We start from the raw sequence: 18,062 nt of genomic DNA, 5'->3' as shown, positions 1-18,062 counted from the left end.
GACAACAGAGAATATATCTTCTCATGAATGTTTTTTTTTGGAAATTCGAATACATGCAATGAATATATGTAAAACTTGGGTTACTCCTTGCAGGTAATACCAGCAGCAGTTTCTGTAGTGTAGTGGTTATCACGTTCGCTTTACATGCGAAAAGTCCCTGGTTCGAAACCGGGCGAAAACAGTCCTCTTTGACACATGCAGTAAGTACCGTATTTATAAAAGAGATGAGTTGCTTTCATAAATACCATATTTTGGAAATTCAAATACATGCACTGACTATAAGAAAATTCAGTTTACTTCTTGCAGGTATCTCAAGCAGAAGTTTCTGTAGTGTAGCAGTTATCACGTGCGCTTAACATGCAAAAGGTCCCTGGTTTGACCCTCTGTGGAAACAGCACTCGTTGATACATTCAATAAGTACCATTGTTGAAACTGAAAAATACATTTTTCATTAATGCCTTCCTTTGGGAATCAAAAGATTCCATAGCCTAGTTGTTATCAAGTTCACTTAAGACGCAAAATGTATACTTTTCGATGCTGGGCGGAAACAGAGGTCTCTGACACATGTGAGAAGTACTGTATTTGTAACAGAGAATTTTCATAAATGCATTATGTTGGAATTTCGAATTTGTGCGATGAATATATGTACAATTTGGTTTACTCCACAGTAATAATTCTAGCAGCAGTTTCTCTAGTTTAGTAGTTATCAAGATTGCTTTACACACGAATGGTCCCTGGTTCGAAGCCGGGCGGAAACAGTTCTCTTTCACAAATCCAGTAAGTAGTGTATTTGTTACAGAGAATAGTTGTTCTAATAAATGGCTTTTTTTGGAAATTTGAATACATGCAATGAATATCTGTAAAACTCGGGTTGCTCCTTGCTGATAATACTAGCAGCTGTTTCTGTAGTGTAGTGGTTATCACGTTCGCTTTACACGCGAAAAGTCCCTGGTTCGAAACCGGGCGGAAACAGTCCTCTTTGACACATGCAGTAAGTACCGTATTTATAAAAGAGATGAGTTGCTTTCATAAATACCTTATTTTGGAAATTCAAATCATGCTCTGACTATAAGAAAATTCAGTTTACTTCTTGCAGCTATCTCAAGCAGAAGTTTCTGTAATGTAGCTCTTATCATGTGCGCTTAACATGCAAAAGGTCCCCGGTTTGAACCTCTGTGGAAACAGCACTTGTTGATACATTCAATAAGTACCATAGTTGAAACTGAAAAATACATTTTTCATTAATGCCTTCTTTTGGGAATCAAAAGATTCCATAGCCTAGTGGTTATCATGTTCACTTAAGACGCAAAATGTATACTTTTCGATGCTGGGTGGAAACAGAGGTCTCTGACACATGTGAGAAGTACTGTATTTGTAACAGAGAATTTTCATAAATGCATTATGTTGGAATTTCGAATTTGTGCGATGAATATATGTACAATTTGGTTTACTCCACAGTAATAATTCTAGCAGCAGTTTCTCTAGTTTAGTTGTTATCAAGTTTGCTTTACACACGAATGGTCCCCGGTTCGAAGCCGGGCCGAAACAGTTCTCTTTGACAAATCCAGTAAGTACTGTATTTGTAACAGAGAATAATTGTTCTAATAAATGCCGTATTTTGGAAATTCGAATACATGCAATAAATATTTGTAAAATTCGGTTTACTCCTTGCTGGTAACTAATGCAGCAGTTTCTGTAGTGTAGTGGTTATCACGTTCGTCTTACATGCGAAAGGTCTGTGGTTCAAAACCTGGCAGAAACAGTGCTCTTTGACACATGCAGTTAGTGCTGTATCAACAACAGAGAATTGTCATGAATGGCTTTTTTTGGAAATTCGAATACATGCAATGAATATCTGTAAAACTCGGGTTACTCCTTGCTGATAATTCTAGCAGCAGTTTCTCTAGTTTAGTAGTTATCAAGTTTGCTTTACACACGAATGGTCCCCGGTTCTAAGCCGGGCGGAAACAGTTCTCTTTGACAAATCCAGTAAGTAGTGTATTTGTTACAGAGAATAGTTGTTCTAATAAATGGCTTTTTCTGGAAATTCGAATACATGCAATGAATATCTGTAAAACTCGGGTTGCTCCTTGCTGATAATACCAGCAGCAGTTTCTGTAGTGTAGTGGTTATCACGTTCGCTTTACACGCGAAAGGTCCCTGGTTCGAAACCGGGCGGAAACAGTTCTCTTTGACAAATCCAGTAAGTAGTGTATTTGTAACAGAGAATAATTGTTCTAATAAATGCCGTATTTTGGAAATTCGAATACATGCAATAAATATTTGTAAAATTTGGTTTACTCCTTGCTGGTAACTAATGCAGCAGTTTCTGTAGTGTAGCAGTTATCACTTGCGCTTAACATGCAAAAGGTCCCTGGTTTGAACCTCTGTGGAAACAGCACTCGTTGATACATTCAATAAGTACCATTGTTGAAACTGAAAAATACATTTTTCATTAATGCCTTCCTTTGGGAATCAAAAGATTCCATAGCCTAGTGGTTATCAAGTTCACTTAAGAAGCAAAACGTATACTTTTCGATGCTAGGCGGAAATATTCATGCAATGAATATCTGTAAAACTCGGGTTGCTCCTTGCTGATAATACTAGCAGCAGTTTCTGTAGTTTAGTGGTTATCACGTTCGCTTTACACGCGAAAGGTCCCTGGTTCGAAACCGGGCGGAAACAGTCCTCTTTGATACATGCAGTAAGTACCGTATTTATAAAAGAGATGAGTTGCTTTCATATCAAGTTCACTTAAGACGCAAAATGTATACTTTTCGATGCTGGGCGGAAACAGAGGTCTCTGACACATGTGACAAGTACTGTATTTGTAACAGAGAATTTTCATAAATGCATTCTGTTGGAATTTCGAATTCGTGTGATGAATATATGTACAATTTGGTTTCCTCCACAGTAATAATTCCAGCAGCAGTTTCTCTAGTTTAGTAGTTATCAAGATTGCTTTACACACGAATGGTCCCCGGTTTGAAACCGGGTGGAAACAGTCCTCTTTGACACATGCAGTAAGTAACGTATTTATAAAAGAGATGAGTTGCTTTCATAAATACCTTATTTTGGAAATTCAAATACATGCACTGACTATAAAAAAATTCAGTTTACTTCTTGCAGGTATCTCAAGCAGAAGTTTCTGTAATGTAGCTCTTATCACGTGCGCTTAACATGCAAAAGGTCCCTGGTTTGAACCTCTGTGGAAACAGCACTCGTTGATACATTCAATAAGTACCATTGTTGAAACTGAAAAATACATTTTTCATTAATGCCTTCCTTTGGGAATCAAAAGATTCCATATCCTAGTGGTTATCAAGTTCACTTAAGAAGCAAAATGTATACTTTTCGATGCTAGGCGGAAACAGAGGTCTCTGACACATGTGAGAAGTACTGTATTTGTAACAGAGAATTTTCATAAATGCATTATGTTGGAATTTCGAATTTGTGCGATGAATATATGTACAATTTGGTTTACTCCACAGTAATAATTCTAGCAGCAGTTTCTCTAGTTTAGTAGTTATCAAGATTGCTTTACACACGAATGGTCCCTGGTTCGAAGCCGGGCGGAAACAGTTCTCTTTCACAAATCCAGTAAGTAGTGTATTTGTTACAGAGAATAGTTGTTCTAATAAATGGCTTTTTTTGGAAATTTGAATACATGCAATGAATATCTGTAAAACTCGGGTTGCTCCTTGCTGATAATACTAGCAGCAGTTTCTGTAGTGTAGTGGTTATCACATTCGCTTTACACGCGAAAGGTCCCTGGTTCGAAACCGTGCGGAAACAGTCCTCTTTGACACATGCATTAAGTAACATATTTATAAAAGAGATGAGTTGCTTTCATAAATACCTTATTTTGGAAATTCAAATACATGCACTGACTATAAGAAAATTCAGTTTACTTCTTGCAGGTATCTCAAGCAGAAGTTTCTGTAGTGTAGCAGTTATCACGTGCGCTTAACATGCAAAAGGTCCCTGGTTTGAACCTCTGTGGAAACAGCACTTGTTGATACATTCAATAAGTACCATTGTTGAAACTGAAAAATACATTTTTCATTAATGCCTTCTTTTGGGAATCAAAAGATTCCATAGCCTAGTGGTTATCAAGTTCACTTAAGACGCAAAATGTATACTTTTCGATGCTGGGCGGAAACAGAGGTCTCTGACACATGTAAGAAGTACAGTATTTGTAACAGAGAATTTTCATAAATGCATTATGTTGGAATTTCGAATTAGTGCGATGAATATATGTACAATTTGGTTTACTCCACAGTAATAATTCTAGCAGCAGTTTCTCTAGTTTAGTAGTTATCAAGTTTGCTTTACACACGAATGGTCCCCGGTTCTAAGCCGGGCGGAAACAGTTCTCTTTGACAAATCCAGTAAGTAGTGTATTTGTTACAGAGAATAGTTGTTCTAATAAATGGCTTTTTCTGGAAATTCGAATACATGCAATGAATATCTGTAAAACTCGGGTTGCTCCTTGCTGATAATACCAGCAGCAGTTTCTGTAGTGTAGTGGTTATCACGTTCGCTTTACACGCGAAAGGTCCCTGGTTCGAAACCGGGCGGAAACAGTTCTCTTTGACAAATCCAGTAAGTAGTGTATTTGTAACAGAGAATAATTGTTCTAATAAATGCCGTATTTTGGAAATTCGAATACATGCAATAAATATTTGTAAAATTTGGTTTACTCCTTGCTGGTAACTAATGCAGCAGTTTCTGTAGTGTAGTGGTTATCACTTTCGTCTTACATGCGAAAGCTCTGTGGTTCAAAACCTGGCAGAAACAGTGCTCTTTGACACATGCAGTTAGTGCTGTATCAACAACAGAGAATATATCTTCTCATAAATGGCTTTTTCTGGGAATTCGAATACATGCAATGAATATCTGTAAAACCCGGGTTGCTCCTTGCTGATAATACCAGCAGCAGTTTCTGTAGTGTAGTGGTTATCACGTTCGCTTTACACACGAAAGGTCCCTGGTTCGAAACCGGGCGGAAACTGAGTGTATTTGTAACAGAGAATAATTGTTCTAATAAGTGCCGTATTTTGGAAATTCGAATACATGCAATAAATATTTGTAAAATTTGGTTTACTCCTTGCTGGTAACTAATGCAGCAGTTTCTGTAGTGTAGCAGTTATCACTTGCGCTTAACATGCAAAAGGTCCCTGGTTTGAACCTCTGTGGAAACAGCACTCGTTGATACATTCAATAAGTACCATTGTTGAAACTGAAAAATACATTTTTCATTAATGCCTTCCTTTGGGAATCAAAAGATTCCATATCCTAGTGGTTATCAAGTTCACTTAAGAAGCAAAATGTATACTTTTCGATGCTAGGCGGAAACAGAGGTCTCTGACACATGTGAGAAGTACTGTATTTGTAACAGAGAATTTTCATAAATGCATTATGTTGGAATTTCGAATTTGTGCGATGAATATATGTACAATTTGGTTTACTCCACAGTAATAATTCTAGCAGCAGTTTCTCTAGTTTAGTAGTTATCAAGATTGCTTTACACACGAATGGTCCCTGGTTCGAAGCCGGGCGGAAACAGTTCTCTTTCACAAATCCAGTAAGTAGTGTATTTGTTACAGAGAATAGTTGTTCTAATAAATGGCTTTTTTTGGAACAGTATTTGTAACAGAGAATTTTCATAAATGCATTATGTTGGAATTTCGAATTAGTGCGATGAATATATGTACAATTTGGTTTACTCCACAGTAATAATTCTAGCAGCAGTTTCTCTAGTTTAGTAGTTATCAAGTTTGCTTTACACACGAATGGTCCCCGGTTCTAAGCCGGGCGGAAACAGTTCTCTTTGACAAATCCAGTAAGTAGTGTATTTGTTACAGAGAATAGTTGTTCTAATAAATGGCTTTTTCTGGAAATTCGAATACATGCAATGAATATCTGTAAAACTCGGGTTGCTCCTTGCTGATAATACCAGCAGCAGTTTCTGTAGTGTAGTGGTTATCACGTTCGCTTTACACGCGAAAGGTCCCTGGTTCGAAACCGGGCGGAAACAGTTCTCTTTGACAAATCCAGTAAGTAGTGTATTTGTAACAGAGAATAATTGTTCTAATAAATGCCGTATTTTGGAAATTCGAATACATGCAATAAATATTTGTAAAATTTGGTTTACTCCTTGCTGGTAACTAATGCAGCAGTTTCTGTAGTGTAGTGGTTATCACTTTCGTCTTACATGCGAAAGCTCTGTGGTTCAAAACCTGGCAGAAACAGTGCTCTTTGACACATGCAGTTAGTGCTGTATCAACAATAGAGAATCTATCTTCTCATAAATGGCTTTTTCTGGAAATTCGAATACATGCAATGAATATCTGTAAAACCCGGGTTGCTCCTTGCTGATAATACCAGCAGCAGTTTCTGTAGTGTAGTGGTTATCACGTTCGCTTTACACGCGAAAGGTCCCTGGTTCGAAACCTGGCGGAAACTGAGTGTATTTGTAACAGAGAATAATTGTTCTAATAAGTGCCGTATTTTGGAAATTCGAATACATGCAATAAATATTTGTAAAATTTGGTTTACTCCTTGCTGGTAACTAATGCAGCAGTTTCTGTAGTGTAGCAGTTATCACTTGCGCTTAACATGCAAAAGGTCCCTGGTTTGTACCTCTGTGGAAACAGCACTCGTTGATACATTCAATAAGTACCATTGTTGAAACTGAAAAATACATTTTTCATTAATGCCTTCCTTTGGGAATCAAAAGATTCCATAGCCTAGTGGTTATCAAGTTCACTTAAGAAGCAAAACGTATACTTTTCGATGCTAGGCGGAAATATTCATGCAATGAATATCTGTAAAACTCGGGTTGCTCCTTGCTGATAATACTAGCAGCAGTTTCTGTAGTGTAGTGGTTATCACGTTCGCTTTACACGCGAAAGGTCCCTGGTTCGAAACCGGGCGGAAACAGTCCTCTTTGATACATGCAGTAAGTACCGTATTTATAAAAGAGATGAGTTGCTTTCATATCAAGTTCACTTAAGACGCAAAATGTATACTTTTCGATGCTGGGCGGAAACAGAGGTCTCTGACACATGTGACAAGTACTGTATTTGTAACAGAGAATTTTCATAAATGCATTCTGTTGGAATTTCGAATTCGTGTGATGAATATATGTACAATTTGGTTTCCTCCACAGTAATAATTCCAGCAGCAGTTTCTCTAGTTTAGTAGTTATCAAGATTGCTTTACACACGAATGGTCCCCGGTTTGAAACCGGGTGGAAACAGTCCTCTTTGACACATGCAGTAAGTAACGTATTTATAAAAGAGATGAGTTGCTTTCATAAATACCTTATTTTGGAAATTCAAATACATGCACTGACTATAAAAAAATTCAGTTTACTTCTTGCAGGTATCTCAAGCAGAAGTTTCTGTAATGTAGCTCTTATCACGTGCGCTTAACATGCAAAAGGTCCCTGGTTTGAACCTCTGTGGAAACAGCACTCGTTGATACATTCAATAAGTACCATTGTTGAAACTGAAAAATACATTTTTCATTAATGCCTTCCTTTGGGAATCAAAAGATTCCATATCCTAGTGGTTATCAAGTTCACTTAAGAAGCAAAATGTATACTTTTCGATGCTAGGCGGAAACAGAGGTCTCTGACACATGTGAGAAGTACTGTATTTGTAACAGAGAATTTTCATAAATGCATTATGTTGGAATTTCGAATTTGTGCGATGAATATATGTACAATTTGGTTTACTCCACAGTAATAATTCTAGCAGCAGTTTCTCTAGTTTAGTAGTTATCAAGATTGCTTTACACACGAATGGTCCCTGGTTCGAAGCCGGGCGGAAACAGTTCTCTTTCACAAATCCAGTAAGTAGTGTATTTGTTACAGAGAATAGTTGTTCTAATAAATGGCTTTTTTTGGAAATTTGAATACATGCAATGAATATCTGTAAAACTCGGGTTGCTCCTTGCTGATAATACTAGCAGCAGTTTCTGTAGTGTAGTGGTTATCACATTTGCTTTACACGCGAAAGGTCCCTGGTTCGAAACCGTGCGGAAACAGTCCTCTTTGACACATGCATTAAGTAACATATTTATAAAAGAGATGAGTTGCTTTCATAAATACCTTATTTTGGAAATTCAAATACATGCACTGACTATAAGAAAATTCAGTTTACTTCTTGCAGGTATCTCAAGCAGAAGTTTCTGTAGTGTAGCAGTTATCACGTGCGCTTAACATGCAAAAGGTCCCTGGTTTGAACCTCTGTGGAAACAGCACTCGTTGATACATTCAATAAGTACCATTGTTGAAACTGAAAAATACATTTTTCATTAATGCCTTCTTTTGGGAATCAAAAGATTCCATAGCCTAGTGGTTATCAAGTTCACTTAAGAAGCAAAATGTATACTTTTCGATGCTAGGCGGAAACAGAGGTCTCTGACACATGTAAGAAGTACAGTATTTGTAACAGAGAATTTTCATAAATGCATTATGTTGGAATTTCGAATTAGTGCGATGAATATATGTACAATTTGGTTTACTCCACAGTATTAATTCTAGCAGCAGTTTCTCTAGTTTAGTAGTTATCAAGTTTGCTTTACACACGAATGGTCCCCGGTTCTAAGCCGGGCGGAAACAGTTCTCTTTGACAAATCCAGTAAGTAGTGTATTTGTTACAGAGAATAGTTGTTCTAATAAATGGCTTTTTCTGGAAATTCGAATACATGCAATGAATATCTGTAAAACTCGGGTTGCTCCTTGCTGATAATACCAGTAGCAGTTTCTGTAGTGTAGTGGTTATCACGTTCGCTTTACACGCGAAAGGTCCCTGGTTCGAAACCGGGCGGAAACAGTTCTCTTTGACAAATCCAGTAAGTAGTGTATTTGTAACAGAGAATAATTGTTCTAATAAATGCTGTATTTTGGAAATTCGAATACATGCAATAAATATTTGTAAAATTTGGTTTACTCCTTGCTGGTAACTAATGCAGCAGTTTCTGTAGTGTAGTGGTTATCACGTTCGTCTTACATGCGAAAGCTCTGTGGTTCAAAACCTGGCAGAAACAGTGCTCTTTGACACATGCAGTTAGTGCTGTATCAACAACAGAGAATATATCTTCTCATAAATGGCTTTTTCTGGGAATTCGAATACATGCAATGAATATCTGTAAAACCCGGGTTGCTCCTTGCTGATAATACCAGCAGCAGTTTCTGTAGTGTAGTGGTTATCACGTTCGCTTTACACACGAAAGGTCCCTGGTTCGAAACCGGGCGGAAACTGAGTGTATTTGTAACAGAGAATAATTGTTCTAATAAGTGCCGTATTTTGGAAATTCGAATACATGCAATAAATATTTGTAAAATTTGGTTTACTCCTTGCTGGTAACTAATGCAGCAGTTTCTGTAGTGTAGCAGTTATCACTTGCGCTTAACATGCAAAAGGTCCCTGGTTTGAACCTCTGTGGAAACAGCACTCGTTGATACATTCAATAAGTACCATTGTTGAAACTGAAAAATACATTTTTCATTAATGCCTTCCTTTGGGAATCAAAAGATTCCATAGCCTAGTGGTTATCAAGTTCACTTAAGAAGCAAAACGTATACTTTTCGATGCTAGGCGGAAATATTCATGCAATGAATATCTGTAAAACTCGGGTTGCTCCTTGCTGATAATACTAGCAGCAGTTTCTGTAGTGTAGTGGTTATCACGTTCGCTTTACACGCGAAAGGTCCCTGGTTCGAAACCGGGCGGAAACAGTCCTCTTTGATACATGCAGTAAGTACCGTATTTATAAAAGAGATGAGTTGCTTTCATATCAAGTTCACTTAAGACGCAAAATGTATGCTTTTCGATGCTGGGCGGAAACAGAGGTCTCTGACACATGTGACAAGTACTGTATTTGTAACAGAGAATTTTCATAAATGCATTATGTTGGAATTTCGAATTCGTGTGATGAATATATGTACAATTTGGTTTCCTCCACAGTAATAATTCCAGCAGCAGTTTCTCTAGTTTAGTAGTTATCAAGATTGCTTTACACACGAATGGTCCCCGGTTTGAAACCGGGTGGAAACAGTCCTCTTTGACACATGCAGTAAGTAACGTATTTATAAAAGAGATGAGTTGCTTTCATAAATACCTTATTTTGGAAATTCAAATACATGCACTGACTATAAAAAAATTCAGTTTACTTCTTGCAGGTATCTCAAGCAGAAGTTTCTGTAATGTAGCTCTTATCACGTGCGCTTAACATGCAAAAGGTCCCTGGTTTGAACCTCTGTGGAAACAGCACTCGTTGATACATTCAATAAGTACCATTGTTGAAACTGAAAAATACATTTTTCATTAATGCCTTCCTTTGGGAATCAAAAGATTCCATATCCTAGTGGTTATCAAGTTCACTTAAGAAGCAAAATGTATACTTTTCGATGCTAGGCGGAAACAGAGGTCTCTGACACATGTGAGAAGTACTGTATTTGTAACAGAGAATTTTCATAAATGCATTATGTTGGAATTTCGAATTCGTGCGATGAATATCTGTAAAACTCGGGTTGCTCCTTGCTGATAATACTAGCAGCAGTTTCTGTAGTGTAGTGGTTATCACGTTCGCTTTACACGCGAAAGGTCCCTGGTTCGAAACCGGGCGGAAACAGTTCTCTTTGACAAATCCAGTAAGTACTGTATTTGTAACAGAGAATAATTGTTCTAATAAATGCCGTATTTTGGAAATTCGAATACATGCAATAAATATTTGTAAAATTTGGTTTACTCCTTGCTGGTAACAAATGCAGCAGTTTCTGTAGTGTAGTGTTTATCACGTTCGTCTTACATGCGAAAGGTCTGTGGTTCAAAACCTGGCAGAAACAGTGCTCTTTGACACATGCAGTTAGTGCTGTATCAACAACAGAGAATATATCTTCTCATAAATGGCTTTTTTTGGAAATTCGAATACATGCAATGAATATCTGTAAAACTCGGGTTACTCCTTGCTGATAATACTAGCAGCAGTTTCTGTAGTGTAGTGGTTATCATGTTCGCTTTACACGCGAAAGGTACCTGGTTTGAAACCGGGCGGAAACAGTCCTCTTTGACACATGCAGTAAGTAGTGTATTTGTTACAGAGAATAGTTGTTCTAATAAATGGCTTTTTTTGGAAATTCGAATACATGCAATGAATATCTGTTCTCTTTGACAAATCCAGTAAGTAACATATTTATAACAGAGAATAATTGTTCTAATAAATGCCGTATTTTGGAAATTCGAATACATGCAATAAATATTTGTAAAATTTGGTTTACTCCTTGCTGATAACTAATGCAGCAGTTTCTGTAGTGTAGTGTTTATCACGTTCGTCTTACATGCGAAAGGTCTGTGGTTCAAAACCTGGCAGAAACAGTGCTCTTTGACACATGCAGTTAGTGCTGTATCGACAACAGAGAATATATCTTCTCATGAATGGTTTTTTTTGGAAATTCGAATACATGCAATGAATATATGTAAAACTTGGGTTACTCCTTGCTGATACTACTAGCAGCAGTTTCTGTAGTGTAGTGGTTATCACGTTCGCTTTACATGCGAAAAGTCCCTGGTTCGAAACCGGGCGGAAACAGTCCTCTTTGACACATGCAGTAAGTACCGTATTTATAAAAGAGATGAGTTGCTTTCATAAATACCATATTTTGGAAATTCAAATACATGCACTGACTATAAGAAAATTCAGTTTACTTCTTGCAGGTATCTCAAGCAGAAGTTTCTGTAGTGTAGCAGTTATCACGTGCGCTTAACATGCAAAAGGTCCCTGGTTTGACCCTCTGTGGAAACAGCACTCGTTGATACATTCAATAAGTACCATTGTTGAAACTGAAAAATACATTTTTCATTAATGCCTTCCTTTGGGAATCAAAAGATTCCATAGCCTAGTTGTTATCAAGTTCACTTAAGACGCAAAATGTATACTTTTCGATGCTGGGCGGAAACAGAGGTCTCTGACACATGTGAGAAGTACTGTATTTCTAACAGAGAATTTTCATAAATGCATTATGTTGGAATTTCGAATTTGTGCGATGAATATATGTACAATTTGGTTTACTCCACAGTAATAATTCTAGCAGCAGTTTCTCTAGTTTAGTAGTTATCAAGATTGCTTTACACACGAATGGTCCCTGGTTCGAAGCCGGGCGGAAACAGTTCTCTTTCACAAATCCAGTAAGTAGTGTATTTGTTACAGAGAATAGTTGTTCTAATAAATGGCTTTTTTTGGAAATTTGAATACATGCAATGAATATCTGTAAAACTCGGGTTGCTCCTTGCTGATAATACTAGCAGCAGTTTCTGTAGTGTAGTGGTTATCACATTCGCTTTACACGCGAAAGGTCCCTGGTTCGAAACCGTGCGGAAACAGTCCTCTTTGACACATGCAGTAAGTAACATATTTATAAAAGAGATGAGTTGCTTTCATAAATACCTTATTTTGGAAATTCAAATACATGCACTGACTATAAGAAAATTCAGTTTACTTCTTGCAGGTATCTCAAGCAGAAGTTTCTGTAGTGTAGCAGTTATCACGTGCGCTCAACATGCAAAAGGTCCCTGGTTTGAACCTCTGTGGAAACAGCACTCGTTGATACATTCAATAAGTACCATTGTTGAAACTGAAAAATACATTTTTCATTAATGCCTTCCTTTGGGAATCAAAAGATTCCATAGCCTAGTTGTTATCAAGTTCACTTAAGACGCAAAATGTATACTTTTCGATGCTGGGCGGAAACAGAGGTCTCTGACACATGTGAGAAGTACTGTATTTGTAACAGAGAATTTTCATAAATGCATTATGTTGGAATTTCGAATTTGTGCGATGAATATATGTACAATTTGGTTTACTCCACAGTAATAATTCTAGCAGCAGTTTCTCTAGTTTAGTAGTTATCAAGATTGCTTTACACACGAATGGTCCCCGGTTCGAAGCCGGGCGGAAACAGTTCTCTATGACAAATCCAGTAAGTACTGTATTTGTAACAGAGAATAATTGTTCTAATATATGCCGTATTTTGGAAATTCGAATACATGCAATAAATATTTGTAAAATTTGGTTTACTCCTTGCTGATAACTAATGCAGCAGTTTCTGTAGTGTAGTGTTTATCACGTTCGTCTTACATGCGAAAGGTCTGTGGTTCAAAACCTGGCAGAAACAGTGCTCTTTGACACATGCAGTTAGTGCTGTATCAACAACAGAGAATATATATTCTCATGAATGTTTTTTTTTGGAAATTCGAATACATGCAATGAATATATGTAAAACTTGGGTTACTCCTTGCTGATAATACTAGCAGCAGTTTCTGTAGTGTAGTGGTTATCACGTTCGCTTTACACGCGAAAAGTCCCTGGTTCGAAACCGGGCGGAAACAGTCCTCTTTGACAAATCCAATAAGTACTGTATTTGTAACAGAGAATAACTGTTCTAATAAATGCCGTATTTTGGAAATTCGAATGCATGCAATGAATATCTGTAAAACTCGGGTTGCTCCTTGCTGATAATACTAGCAGCAGTTTCTGTAGTGTAGTGGTTATCACGTTCGCTTTACATGCGAAAGGTCCCTGGTTTGAAACCGGGCGGAAACAGACCTCTTTGATACATGCAGTAAGTACCGTATTTATAAAAGAGATGAGTTGCTTTCATAAATACCTTATTCTGGAAATTCAAATACATGCACTGACTATAAGAAAATTCAGTTTACTTCTTGCAGGTATCTCAAGCAGAAGTTTCTGTAATGTAGCTCTTATCACGTGCGCTTAACATGCAAAAGGTCCCTGGTTTGAACCTCTGTGGAAACAGCACTCGTTGATACATTCAATAAGTACCATTGTTGAAACTGAAAAATACATTTTTCATTAATGCCTTCCTTTGGGAATCAAAAGATTCCATAGCCTAGTTGTTATCAAGTTCACTTAAGACGCAAAATGTATACTTTTCGATGCTGGGCGGAAACAGAGGTCTCTGACACATGTGAGAAGTACTGTATTTGTAACAGAGAATTTTCATAAATGCATTATGTTGGAATTTCGAATTTGTGCGATGAATATATGTACAATTTGGTTTACTCCACAGTAATAATTCTAGCAGCAGTTTCTCTAGTTTAGTAGTTATCAAGATTGCTTTACACACGAATGGTCCCCGGTTCGAAGCCGGGCGGAAACAGTTCTCTATGACAAATCCAGTAAGTACTGTATTTGTAACAGAGAATAACTGTTCTAATAAATGCCGTATTTTGGAAATTCGAATGCATGCAATGAATATCTGTAAAACTCGGGTTGCTCCTTGCTGATAATACTAGCAGCAGTTTCTGTAGTGTAGTGGTTATCACGTTCGCTTTACACGCGAAAGGTCCCTGGTTCGAAACCGGGCGGAAACAGTTCTCTTTGTCAAATCCAATAAGTACTGAATTTGTAACAGAGAATAATTGTTCTAATAAATGCCGTATTTTGGAAATTCGAATACATGCAATAAATATTTGTAAAATTTGGTTTACTCCTTGCTGATAACTAATGCAGCAGTTTCTGTAGTGTAGTGTTTATCACGTTCGTCTTACATGCGAAAGGTCTGTGGTTCAAAACCTGGCAGAAACAGTGCTCTTTGACACATGCAGTTAGTGCTGTATCAACAACAGAGAATATATATTCTCATGAATGTTTTTTTTTGGAAATTCGAATACATGCAATGAATATATGTAAAACTTGGGTTACTCCTTGCTGATAATACTAGCAGCAGTTTCTGTAGTGTAGTGGTTATCACGTTCGCTTTACACGCGAAAAGTCCCTTGTTCGAAACCGGGCGGAAACAGTCCTCTTTGACACATGCAGTAAGTACCGTATTTATAAAAGAGATGAGTTGCTTTCATAAATACCATATTTTGGAAATTCAAATACATGCACTGACTATAAGAAAATTCAGTTTACTTCTTGCAGGTATCTCAAGCAGAAGTTTCTGTAGTGTAGCAGTTATCACGTGCGCTTAACATGCAAAAGGTCCCTGGTTTGACCCTCTGTGGAAACAGCACTCGTTGATACATCCAATAAGTACCATTGTTGAAACTGAAAAATACATTTTTCATTAATGCCTTCCTTTGGGAATCAAAAGATTCCATAGCCTAGTGGTTATCAAGTTCACTTAAGAAGCAAAATGTATACTTTTCGATGCTAGGCGGAAACAGAGGTCTCTGACACATGTGAGAAGTACTGTATTTGTATCAGAGAATTTTCATAAATGCATTATGTTGGAATTTCGAATTCGTGCGATGAATATATGTACAATTTGGTTTACTCCACAGTAATAATTCTAGCAGCAGTTTCTCTAGTTTAGTAGTTATCAAGATTGCTTTACACACGAATGGTCCCTGGTTCGAAGCCGGGCGGAAACAGTTCTCTTTCACAAATCCAGTAAGTAGTGTATTTGTTACAGAGAATAGTTGTTCTAATAAATGGCTTTTTTTGGAAATTCGAATACATGCAATGAATATCTGTAAAACTCGGGTTGCTCCTTGCTGATAATACTAGCAGCAGTTTCTGTAGTGTAGTGGTTATCACGTTCGCTTTACACGCGAAAGGTCCCTGGTTTGAAACCGGGCGGAAACAGTTCTCTTTGACAAATCCAATAAGTACTGTATTTGTAACAGAGAATAATTGTTCTAATATATGCCGTATTTTGGAAATTCGAATACATGCAATAAATATTTGTAAAATTTGGTTTACTCCTTGCTGATAACTAATGCAGCAGTTTCTGTAGTGTAGTGTTTATCACGTTCGTCTTACATGCGAAAGGTCTGTGGTTCAAAACCTGGCAGAAACAGTGCTCTTTGACACATGCAGTTAGTGCTGTATCAACAACAGAGAATATATATTCTCATGAATGTTTTTTTTTGGAAATTCGAATACATGCAATGAATATATGTAAAACTTGGGTTACTCCTTGCTGATAATACTAGCAGCAGTTTCTGTAGTGTAGTGGTTATCACGTTCGCTTTACACGCGAAAAGTCCCTTGTTCGAAACCGGGCGGAAACAGTCCTCTTTGACACATGCAGTAAGTACCGTATTTATAAAAGAGATGAGTTGCTTTCATAAATACCATATTTTGGAAATTCAAATACATGCACTGACTATAAGAAAATTCAGTTTACTTCTTGCAGGTATCTCAAGCAGAAGTTTCTGTAGTGTAGCAGTTATCACGTGCGCTTAACATGCAAAAGGTCCCTGGTTTGACCCTCTGTGGAAACAGCACTCGTTGATACATCCAATAAGTACCATTGTTGAAACTGAAAAATACATTTTTCATTAATGCCTTCCTTTGGGAATCAAAAGATTCCATAGCCTAGTGGTTATCAAGTTCACTTAAGAAGCAAAATGTATACTTTTCGATGCTAGGCGGAAACAGAGGTCTCTGACACATGTGAGAAGTACTGTATTTGTATCAGAGAATTTTCATAAATGCATTATGTTGGAATTTCGAATTCGTGCGATGAATATATGTACAATTTGGTTTACTCCACAGTAATAATTCTAGCAGCAGTTTCTCTAGTTTAGTAGTTATCAAGATTGCTTTACACACGAATGGTCCCTGGTTCGAAGCCGGGCGGAAACAGTTCTCTTTCACAAATCCAGTAAGTAGTGTATTTGTTACAGAGAATAGTTGTTCTAATAAATGGCTTTTTTTGGAAATTCGAATACATGCAATGAATATCTGTAAAACTCGGGTTGCTCCTTGCTGATAATACTAGCAGCAGTTTCTGTAGTGTAGTGGTTATCACGTTCGCTTTACACGCGAAAGGTCCCTGGTTTGAAACCGGGCGGAAACAGTTCTCTTTGACAAATCCAATAAGTACTGTATTTGTAACAGAGAATAATTGTTCTAATATATGCCGTATTTTGGAAATTCGAATACATGCAATAAATATTTGTAAAATTTGGTTTACTCCTTGCTGATAACTAATGCAGCAGTTTCTGTAGTGTAGTGTTTATCACGTTCGTCTTACATGCGAAAGGTCTGTGGTTCAAAACCTGGCAGAAACAGTGCTCTTTGACACATGCAGTTAGTGCTGTATCAACAACAGAGAATATATATTCTCATGAATGTTTTTTTTTGGAAATTCGAATACATGCAATGAATATATGTAAAACTTGGGTTACTCCTTGCTGATAATACTAGCAGCAGTTTCTGTAGTGTAGTGGTTATCACGTTCGCTTTACACGCGAAAAGTCCCTGGTTCGAAACCGGGCGGAAACAGTCCTCTTTGACACATGCAGTAAGTACCGTATTTATAAAAGAGATGAGTTGCTTTCATAAATACCATATTTTGGAAATTCAAATACATGCACTGACTATAAGAAAATTCAGTTTACTTCTTGCAGGTATCTCAAGCAGAAGTTTCTGTAGTGTAGCAGTTATCACGTGCGCTTAACATGCAAAAGGTCCCTGGTTTGACCCTCTGTGGAAACAGCACTCGTTGATACATTCAATAAGTACCATTGTTGAAACTGAAAAATACATTTTTCATTAATGCCTTCCTTTGGGAATCAAAAGATTCCATAGCCTAGTGGTTATCAAGTTCACTTAAGAAGCAAAATGTATACTTTTCCATGCTAGGCGGAAACAGAGGTCTCTGACACATGTGAGAAGTACTGTATTTGTAACAGAGAATTTTCATAAATGCATTATGTTGGAATTTCGAATTCGTGCGATGAATATATGTACAATTTGGTTTACTCCACAGTAATAATTCTAGCAGCAGTTTCTCTAGTTTAGTAGTTATCAAGATTGCTTTACACACGAATGGTCCCTGGTTCGAAGCCGGGCGGAAACAGTTCTCTTTGTCAAATCCAATAAGTACTGAATTTGTAACAGAGAATAATTGTTCTAATAAATGCCGTATTTTGGAAATTCGAATACATGCAATAAATATTTGTAAAATTTGGTTTACTCCTTGCTGATAACTAATGCAGCAGTTTCTGTAGTGTAGTGTTTATCACGTTCGTCTTACATGCGAAAGGTCTGTGGTTCAAAACCTGGCAGAAACA

At 37.2% G+C, this 18,062-nt stretch overlaps 27 non-coding genes across 27 annotated transcripts; all 27 read left to right on the top strand.

The window, feature by feature from the left end:
• Positions 1-108: 108 nt before the first annotated feature.
• trnav-uac lies at positions 109-181 on the top strand. Its single transcript has one exon. It is a non-coding gene; the product is annotated as a tRNA-Val (tRNA).
• A 718-nt stretch (positions 182-899) lies between these two features.
• Positions 900-972, top strand: trnav-uac. Its single transcript has one exon. It is a non-coding gene; the product is annotated as a tRNA-Val (tRNA).
• Positions 973-1,689: 717 nt separating this feature from the next.
• On the top strand, positions 1,690-1,762 carry trnav-uac. Its single transcript has one exon. It is a non-coding gene; the product is annotated as a tRNA-Val (tRNA).
• Positions 1,763-2,111: 349 nt separating this feature from the next.
• On the top strand, positions 2,112-2,184 carry trnav-uac. The gene has a single exon. It is a non-coding gene; the product is annotated as a tRNA-Val (tRNA).
• A 428-nt stretch (positions 2,185-2,612) lies between these two features.
• trnav-uac lies at positions 2,613-2,685 on the top strand. Its single transcript has one exon. It is a non-coding gene; the product is annotated as a tRNA-Val (tRNA).
• A 1,037-nt stretch (positions 2,686-3,722) lies between these two features.
• On the top strand, positions 3,723-3,795 carry trnav-uac. Its single transcript has one exon. It is a non-coding gene; the product is annotated as a tRNA-Val (tRNA).
• A 718-nt stretch (positions 3,796-4,513) lies between these two features.
• trnav-uac lies at positions 4,514-4,586 on the top strand. Its single transcript has one exon. It is a non-coding gene; the product is annotated as a tRNA-Val (tRNA).
• Positions 4,587-4,941: 355 nt separating this feature from the next.
• trnav-uac lies at positions 4,942-5,014 on the top strand. The gene has a single exon. It is a non-coding gene; the product is annotated as a tRNA-Val (tRNA).
• A 953-nt stretch (positions 5,015-5,967) lies between these two features.
• Positions 5,968-6,040, top strand: trnav-uac. Its single transcript has one exon. It is a non-coding gene; the product is annotated as a tRNA-Val (tRNA).
• Positions 6,041-6,395: 355 nt separating this feature from the next.
• On the top strand, positions 6,396-6,468 carry trnav-uac. Its single transcript has one exon. It is a non-coding gene; the product is annotated as a tRNA-Val (tRNA).
• A 404-nt stretch (positions 6,469-6,872) lies between these two features.
• trnav-uac lies at positions 6,873-6,945 on the top strand. Its single transcript has one exon. It is a non-coding gene; the product is annotated as a tRNA-Val (tRNA).
• Positions 6,946-7,982: 1,037 nt separating this feature from the next.
• On the top strand, positions 7,983-8,055 carry trnav-uac. Its single transcript has one exon. It is a non-coding gene; the product is annotated as a tRNA-Val (tRNA).
• Positions 8,056-8,773: 718 nt separating this feature from the next.
• Positions 8,774-8,846, top strand: trnav-uac. The gene has a single exon. It is a non-coding gene; the product is annotated as a tRNA-Val (tRNA).
• A 355-nt stretch (positions 8,847-9,201) lies between these two features.
• Positions 9,202-9,274, top strand: trnav-uac. The gene has a single exon. It is a non-coding gene; the product is annotated as a tRNA-Val (tRNA).
• Positions 9,275-9,678: 404 nt separating this feature from the next.
• On the top strand, positions 9,679-9,751 carry trnav-uac. The gene has a single exon. It is a non-coding gene; the product is annotated as a tRNA-Val (tRNA).
• An 823-nt stretch (positions 9,752-10,574) lies between these two features.
• Positions 10,575-10,647, top strand: trnav-uac. The gene has a single exon. It is a non-coding gene; the product is annotated as a tRNA-Val (tRNA).
• Positions 10,648-11,002: 355 nt separating this feature from the next.
• Positions 11,003-11,075, top strand: trnav-uac. Its single transcript has one exon. It is a non-coding gene; the product is annotated as a tRNA-Val (tRNA).
• A 456-nt stretch (positions 11,076-11,531) lies between these two features.
• On the top strand, positions 11,532-11,604 carry trnav-uac. The gene has a single exon. It is a non-coding gene; the product is annotated as a tRNA-Val (tRNA).
• Positions 11,605-12,322: 718 nt separating this feature from the next.
• Positions 12,323-12,395, top strand: trnav-uac. Its single transcript has one exon. It is a non-coding gene; the product is annotated as a tRNA-Val (tRNA).
• A 932-nt stretch (positions 12,396-13,327) lies between these two features.
• trnav-uac lies at positions 13,328-13,400 on the top strand. The gene has a single exon. It is a non-coding gene; the product is annotated as a tRNA-Val (tRNA).
• A 141-nt stretch (positions 13,401-13,541) lies between these two features.
• On the top strand, positions 13,542-13,614 carry trnav-uac. Its single transcript has one exon. It is a non-coding gene; the product is annotated as a tRNA-Val (tRNA).
• Positions 13,615-14,332: 718 nt separating this feature from the next.
• trnav-uac lies at positions 14,333-14,405 on the top strand. Its single transcript has one exon. It is a non-coding gene; the product is annotated as a tRNA-Val (tRNA).
• A 355-nt stretch (positions 14,406-14,760) lies between these two features.
• On the top strand, positions 14,761-14,833 carry trnav-uac. The gene has a single exon. It is a non-coding gene; the product is annotated as a tRNA-Val (tRNA).
• Positions 14,834-15,551: 718 nt separating this feature from the next.
• Positions 15,552-15,624, top strand: trnav-uac. Its single transcript has one exon. It is a non-coding gene; the product is annotated as a tRNA-Val (tRNA).
• Positions 15,625-15,979: 355 nt separating this feature from the next.
• Positions 15,980-16,052, top strand: trnav-uac. The gene has a single exon. It is a non-coding gene; the product is annotated as a tRNA-Val (tRNA).
• A 718-nt stretch (positions 16,053-16,770) lies between these two features.
• On the top strand, positions 16,771-16,843 carry trnav-uac. The gene has a single exon. It is a non-coding gene; the product is annotated as a tRNA-Val (tRNA).
• A 355-nt stretch (positions 16,844-17,198) lies between these two features.
• Positions 17,199-17,271, top strand: trnav-uac. The gene has a single exon. It is a non-coding gene; the product is annotated as a tRNA-Val (tRNA).
• Positions 17,272-18,062: the final 791 nt, after the last annotated feature.

The sequence above is a fragment of the Oncorhynchus mykiss genome, chromosome 23 (genome assembly GCF_013265735.2).
Source record: "Oncorhynchus mykiss isolate Arlee chromosome 23, USDA_OmykA_1.1, whole genome shotgun sequence".
In the NCBI taxonomy this organism is placed as follows: Eukaryota; Metazoa; Chordata; class Actinopteri; order Salmoniformes; family Salmonidae; genus Oncorhynchus; species Oncorhynchus mykiss.
This window is presented reverse-complemented; position numbering and strand designations above follow the sequence as displayed.